At 31.5% G+C, this 8010-nt stretch overlaps 2 non-coding genes across 2 annotated transcripts; both read left to right on the plus strand.

Moving 5' to 3' along the window:
* The first annotated feature begins 6882 nt into the window (after nt 1-6882).
* On the plus strand, nt 6883-6956 carry Trnan-guu (transfer RNA asparagine (anticodon GUU)). Its single transcript has one exon. It is a non-coding gene; the product is annotated as a tRNA-Asn (tRNA).
* A 767-nt stretch (nt 6957-7723) lies between these two features.
* Trnan-guu (transfer RNA asparagine (anticodon GUU)) lies at nt 7724-7797 on the plus strand. The gene has a single exon. It is a non-coding gene; the product is annotated as a tRNA-Asn (tRNA).
* The last annotated feature ends 213 nt before the right edge of the window (nt 7798-8010 follow it).

An 8010-nucleotide genomic window follows, 5' to 3' on the forward strand; every position in this document is an offset into this window, starting at 1 on the left:
CGAAACTACTGGACCGATTGTTGAAAAGGTGCAGAAGGCCTTATTTATGTTAATTGTTATATAGTTTGTTATTGTGCATAATTTCCTTCTGCGGTTTTTCGAGAGTGGACTTAGATGATTCAGATCTTGAAACCAGAATTTTTGAGTTGGTAATTCTGAATTATTGCCAGCAGTGTTAACATGTCTGCCCTAATTACATATTAACAATCAGGGCTGCCATAATAAAATTGTAATTATGTTGCTAACCTGACAAAAAAAATCGCAATCAACTTTCGTCTTCACGTATTAGCGGTTATTATTCAATATTCCCAAAGCTGGCGCTGTTGCTAAATTCGCTAGTATTGCATGCACGTCCCCTCATATACATAATAAACAGAAAATGGTGAAGTTTTTATTGACTGACGTTGTCTAAGTTGGAGCTCGTGCAAAACATAAATATTTGACTCCATATTATAAAAGTGGGATCTGGTAAATATTCGGAGGGAATTCGCTGTTATCGCCTCAATCCCGTGCCCGAATATTGCGTCTAGGTCGACCAGGAAAGCTGCTTCATGGCGAAGGACAGACGCCGAGTGTTCTTATCCTTCTTATCTCGTCGTGGGCCAAACACGAGATGAGCAGCTGCAAGCTACAGGGTGCATCACCAGGAGAGGTGTATATAGTTGTAGTTGGCAAAGCGTCCGCCTCGACATATGGCGTTCGCTTGCTAATCTATTAACTGTCAAAAGTTAATATTTATACCTGCACGACTACAGCCCGACAACGCTAACATAATTCCCATCCTCAATACATGCGTAATAAACAATGTTGTAGGTATTCGAAAATTAACAGTAGTAGTGAGCATGAGTTGCGATAACTGGGTATCAAAGTGCAGTTAGTTTCCTCGCGGGTGACAATTAAACGCAGCTTGGGGCTTTCACCTCCCATTATTTGGAATAAGCGTTGGGAGTCAAGGACAATGGAGATGTGCTTGTCGGAGCCGCACGATTACACAGCTGGGAGATCCAGATGCTAACTACTCCTAGTTTTTTTCTAAATATTATTTTAACTTAAAAAAATGCAGTGCATGATCTTTAACGTCTTAACTGTGTCACCATGCATTGTAACGTAGTTTAAAATAAAGTTTTAAGTCTGCTACGTGTTAGAGCTTTGTTAAACAGAGTGATGCATCTTTTATTACTTTCTAGCGGGATTTAAGTAAAGCGCACTACATTGTGTACAACACAAACTAACCAAGTTTCTAAGTTCAAGCCAGGATCAACAATTAGCTCGGTGTCTCCAGCCTTTTTACATGTTATTGTTGTAAAAGAGAAAAATAATTAAAGAAAATCAGATTCCTGACATTCAACTTCAGCTAGAAAAAATTACGAAACTTTAAACAGTTTCGGTTCGTCAGTTCACCACAATGAACTTTTCAACAGCAACCACCGACAAGTTCCGTCGTATCGTTTGAACTAGAAGTTTCCATTAACTTCAAGATCTGAATCATCTAAGTCCACTGATTGGTTTCACTCTTGAAAAAGCGCTGGAGGAAATTATGCACAAACACAATAATAACAAACTATTAAACAAAAGTGTATAAAGAAAAAAATTGGTCGAAGTTTGTCAGAACTTCCGTCCCCCCTGAAGTACAGTCCAATAAGTCTTGGAAATTGCGTAACACATTTTAATAAAATTTAAAACATGTTTATTGCTGAAAATTTTGAGGAATGTCATCACGTTATTAGTGGGGATAGTAACACAAATTGTGTTTTTTCGTGATATTCCTAATCTACATACAAAATCTGACAACAATCGGTCCAGTAGTTTCGGAGATTATGTCTAATAAAAAGCGATATAGACAGCCGACGGACGGACGCACGAAAATGGGAGCCACATTTTTCGTAATCTCGGGGTCATGAAACGTCTAGAAAATATGAAACACGGAAGTCGCCCAATTTACTCGATTATACTACACCTCCGTGGTTTTTAGAGCAATTGAGAAATCAAAAATTTGAGAAATCGAATAAAAAAACAAAAAATAAAAATATCGAAAATTGGAGAATCTAAAAATCAAAATGAAAATTCTAGAAATCGAAAAATTGAGAAATCTAGAAATTGAAAATGGAGAACTCGAGAAATTGAGAATTCAAAAAATCTGAAAACAAAAGTTCAGTATTCAAAAATTCAAAAATTCAAGAATTGAAAAAACGAAAAATTGGGAATTCTCTGACAAGTCGAAAAATCAAAACACTGAGAATTCGAAACACTGAAGTTCGAGAAATCAGAAAATCGAAAACTGAGAACTCGAAAAATCGAACAATCAAAAAAATGAAAAATCGACAATTCGAAAACTGTGAAGCTGAGAAATCGAAAAGTTGATTAATCAAAAAATCGAAAATTGAAAAAACCGGATAACGGAAAAAAAAATGGAGACACCGAAAAGTGGAAAAATGGCAGAATCGAAAACTGAAATATTGAATTATCAAAAAGACGAAAAATTGAGAATTCGAAAAGTAGAAATAAATCGAACAATCGGAAAAACGTAAAATTGAGAATTGGAAAAATCGAAAACTGTAAAAATTTAAAAAACAAACATTTTAAAAATCTAAAAATCGAGAACTGCTAAAGTTGAAAAATCAAAAAATAAAATCGACAAATCGAAAAATTCTGAAAATCGAAAAAAAATTAGAATTTGCCAACTCGAAAAATTGAAACATTGAAACATTGAAAAACCGAAAAATCGAACAATCGAAAAAATTATTGAGAATTGGAAAAATGAAAGTTATAAAAATCAAAAAAAGCAAAAATTTTAAAAATCTAAAAATTGAAAATCGAGAATTTGAGAAATAGAAAAATTCGAAAAATCGAAAAATTGATAAAACCGATAAAACTAAAAATTTATAAACATTGTAAAACCGAAAAATCGAGAACTGAGAAGTCGAAAGATCGAAAAATCGAAATATCGCTAAACAGAAAATCCAAAACTCAAAAAATTGAAATGAAAATCCAAAAAAACGAACTACTGTAAATTCAAACAACCGAAAAAGTTATAAAAATCAATAAAGCAAAAATATGGAAAATCTAAAAATCGAAAATCGAGAAATGGAGAACTCGTACAATTGAAAAATCACAAAATTGAAAATTCGCAAAATCGAGAAATCGAAAAATTGATGAAATTGATAAAACGAAAAATTTAAACCTTGTAAAACAGAAAAATTGAGAATTGAGAACTCGAACAATCGAATAACCGAAATATCATTAGACGAAGAATCGAAACCTATGAAAATCCATAAACGAAATAAAAATTCGAAAAATCGAAATATCAAAAATTGGAATAATCGAAACAAATGAAAAATGAAAAATTCGAAAAATCGAGAAATCGAGAAATGGAAAAATGAAGAAATCGAGAATCGAGAAATTGGCTTTCGAGAAATTTAAAAATCGAAGGAGAAGAAAAAATTTGAGAAATTGAAAAATTGAGAAATTTAGTAATCGAGAAAACTAGAATTTGAGAACTCGAAAAATTGAAACATCGAAAAACCGAAAAATGAAACAATCGAAAAAACGAAAAATTGAGAACTGGAAAAATCCAAAATTTAGAAAAATCAAAAAAGCCAAAAATTTGAAAAATCTAAAAATCGAGAAATCGAGAACTCGTAGAATCGAAAAATCAAAAAATTGAAAATTCGAAAAATCGGGAAATCGGCAATCGAGAAACCTTAAAATCGAAGAATGCAGAACCAAAAATTTGAGAAATTGAGAATTTGAGAACTATGCAAAATGAAACATCAAAAAACTGAAAATTGGAAAACTGTAAAAATTTAAAAAGCAAACATTTTAAAAATCTAAAAATCTAAAATCGAAAACTGCTAAAGTTGAAAAATCAAAAAATTGTAAATTCGAAAAATCGAGAAATCGAAAAATTCTTAGAATTGAAAAAAAACTAGAATTTGGCAACTCGAAAAATTGAAACATTGAAAAACCGAAAAATCGAACAATCGAAAAAATTGTTGAGAATTGGAAAAATTGGAAGTTATAAAAATCAAAAAAAGCAAAAATTTTAAAAATCGAAAGATTGAAAATCGAGAATTTGAGAAATAGCAAAATTCGAAAAATCGAAAAATTGATAAAACCGATAAAACGAAAAATTTATAAACATTGTAAAACCGAAAAATCGAAAATTGAGAAGTCGAAAGATCGAAAAATCGAAATATCGCTAAACGGAGAATCGAGAACTCGGAAAATCCAAAACCCAAAAAATCGAAATGAAAATCCAAAAAAACGAAATACTGTAAATTCGGACAACCGAAAAAATGAAAAATTGAAAATTCGAAAAATCGAGAAATCGAGAAGCTGAAAAAAGAAGAAATCGAGCAATTGAAAATCGAGAAATCGTGAAATTGATAAATCGAAAATTAAAAATATTGAGAATTTGAAAAGTAGAAAAATCGAGAAATTGACAATGGAAAATTGTTAAACTTAGTAATCAAGAAAACTAGAATTTGGGAACTCAAAAAATTGAAACATCGAAAAACCGAAAAATCGAATAATCGAGAAAACGAAAAATTGAGATTTGTAAAAATCGAAAGTTATAAAAATCAGTAAAGCAAAAAACATGGAAAATTTAAAAATTGAAAGTCGAGAAATGGAGAACTCGTACAATTGAAAAATCACAAAATTGAAAATTCGCAAAATCGAGAAATCGAAAAATTCTAGAAATCGAAAAATTGATGAAATTGATAAAACGAAAAATTTAAACCTTGTAAAACAGAAAAATTGAGAATTGAGAACTGGAACAATCGAATAACTGAAATATCATTAGACGAAGAATCGAAACCTCGGAAAATCCATAAACGAAATAAAAATTGGAAAAATCGAAATATCAAAAATTGGAATAATCGAAACAAATGAAAAATTAAAAATTCGAAAAATCGAGAAATCGAGAAATGAAAAAAAGAAGAAATCGAGAATCTAGAAATTGGCTTTCGAGAAATTTAAAAATCGAAGTAAGGAGAAGCAAAAATTTGAGAAATTGAAAAATTGGGAAATTTAGTAATCGAGAAAACTAGAATTTGAGAACTCGAAAAATTGAAACATCGAAAAACCGAAAAATCAAACAATCGAAAAAACGGAAAATTGAGAATTGGAAAAATCCAAAATTTATAAAAATCAAAAAGCCAAAAATTTGAAAAATCGAAAAATCGAGAAATCGAGAACTAGTACAATTGAAAAATCACAAAATTGAAAATTCGCAAAAAATTGATGAAATTGATAAAACGAAAAATTTAAACCTTGTAAAACAGAAAACTTGAGAATTGAGAACTCCAACAATCGAATAACCGAAATATCATTAGACGAAGAATCGAAACCTCGGAAAATCCAAAAACGAAATAAAAATTCGAAAAATCGAAATATCAAAAATTGGAATAATGGAAACAAATGAAAAATTAAGAATTCGAAAAATCGAGAAATCGAGAAATGGAAAAAAGAAGAAATCGAGAATCGAGAAATTGGCTTTCGAGAAATTTAAAAATCGAAGTAAGAAGAACCAAAAATTTAAGATATTGAAAAATTGGGAAATTTAGTAATCGAGAAAACTAGACTTTGAGAACTCGAAAAATTGAAACATCGAAAAACTGAAAAATCGAAAGCTAAAAAAATCAAAAATCCAAAAATCTGAAAAATCTAAAAATTGAAAATCGAAAAATCGACAACTCGTAAATTGAAAATTTGCAAAATCAAGAAGTCGAAAAATTCTAAAAATTGAAAAATTGATAAAATCGATAAAACAAAAAATGTAAACATTGTAAAACCGAAAAATCGAGTATTGAAAACTCGAAAAATAAAAAAATCATCGAAAAATGGAAAAACCGAAAAATCGAGAATTAAGCGAGCTCTTGCAAAATTTTGTGTTGATTTTTGCAAATATACGTATATCAATTTGTACAAATTTTCAAGAAAATCTAGTGGGTCCTTTTTGATTTAATCAATACAATTGCCTCATTCATTTTTTTTTAATCACCCTGTGTAAATAATTCTAAAAACTGTGAATGCATTGATACAACACAAGTATAGAGCCATAATATTTAATTTTTATTAACAATTTACCATGATTACGATAATCTTAAATAAAGTAAAATGTTGTTATACAATTTTTTTTTTCCAAAAATCCGGATGTCTAGGGCGAAAACTCAACACGGATTCATACACCGTACTTTATTGTATAAAAATAAAAACAATATACACACAAAATTTGACAACAAGCGGTCAAGTAGTTTCGAAGGTTATCGACCTGACAGACAGACTGAAACGAGGGACCTATTACTTCGTACTCTAGGGGTCATGAAACGTCGAGAAAACATAAGAGTGAAGAGTCGGCCGATGGCTCGATTACAATACTTCTTTAACTTACATTCAAGAAATAAAAACGTCGAGATTTGCATTTGCATCAGAATCGTCTAAAAATATGCGCCACTTGGTTTTAAAGAAGCGTAAAATGACTTAAAAATAATTTAGACGATATATAAACAAAACTATCAACTTTCCGAGTTTCCGTACGCTACTTCATATATATGCACACCACCACTGTCCTATGTGGCGCCTTTAACTTAGACCGTCTGCAGCATAAAAATGAGTTTGAAAACTTTATGGACATTTTAAACATATACATGTCTCGGAAGCATAAATTCCTTCCCAGGAGGAAGCAGATTTCGCCACTAAAAATGCCCGAAATGATTGAAAGGCCACATACTAGGATTCGCGCCCGTACTACAAGACCGAAATTTAGCCGCTTTTGATTGTGATCTCAACAACTAAACGTAACGCGAATACAAAAATAACACTTTAGTGATTAGTTTAGAGTGGTGAGTTATCGGTAAGTGGATAAAATTTCTTGCGCAAGCCTCCGTGGCGCAATCGGCTAGCGCGTTCGGCTGTTAACCGAAAGGTTGGTGGTTCGAGCCCACCCGGGGGCGGCTATTTTATTTTTAAAGAGCAAAAAAACTAATAAAATTGTGTAGATGAAAATTGGTCAAACAAAATAGGATTGTGTTGTCGCATTTTTTTAATTAAAAATACATTTTGTTTAAACATGTATCTAAATTTGATTGCTTTTGTCAGGGACTAATTTATTCGACGTATCATTGTTGCCACATTTCTATGAAACGGGCTTCATATTGTATTTAATAATAATTAACTGTTTATGTAATTGTCCCATCTAACAGCACAAACAACACTTTCGGTTTCAATTTGGCACCTACTCAATGCAATTTTAGTCCGGTAATTACAAAATCTCGAATAATATTTGTGTTTTCGAACAATTATTATTTCAAAATATATTAACTGCATTGGTAATGTGTAGGATGCTGGAATGTTAAAATAGTTATTGTTAATTAAATTTATTGCTTTGCATTGTGTTCATGTTTTGTTTGTTGGTTAAAACCCTAGTGTAAATATTAAACAAAACCCGGCCATTATGAAAATGAAGAGCGAGTTGCTACATAGAACGTTTTATTATTATTTTCTAGATTAATTTAACAAAAATATCCGGAAAATTTAAAACAACAAACTCGTCGCGGAAATTAAATTAACAACTAAAACGTTCTGATGTTTTTCGGTTTGTTTTGCAAGATAGTGCTTTTAATATAAAAATAGGAACTACAATCGAAATTGACCTTTAATCTCTGCGTATTTAGAACCTTATCGCTTCGGAAAAATCACAACATTTCCTGCCGATAGACAAGCCTCCGTGGCGCAATCGGCTAGCGCGTTCGGCTGTTAACCGAAAGGTTGGTGGTTCGAGCCCACCCGGGGGCGGCAAACTTTTTGCTACGCAGGAACACCTACTTATACAAAAAATAGCACAGCAGACGAACAATTCAAGTATTTTTTATTGTAATCGAGTCCGTCATTATCCGTACAGTACGAAGAAATAGGTCTCCCGTTTCCGTCTGTCTGTCTGTCCGTCTGCCGTCCCGATTTTTATTAATCTCCGAAAGTAATGGGCCGATTGTTGTCAAATTTTGTACT

This window comes from Zophobas morio, unplaced genomic scaffold, assembly GCF_036711695.1.
Source record: "Zophobas morio isolate AGI-343-1 ecotype UQ-CSIRO unplaced genomic scaffold, CSIRO_AGI_Zmor_V1 ptg000004l, whole genome shotgun sequence".
Classification (NCBI taxonomy): domain Eukaryota; kingdom Metazoa; phylum Arthropoda; class Insecta; order Coleoptera; family Tenebrionidae; genus Zophobas; species Zophobas morio.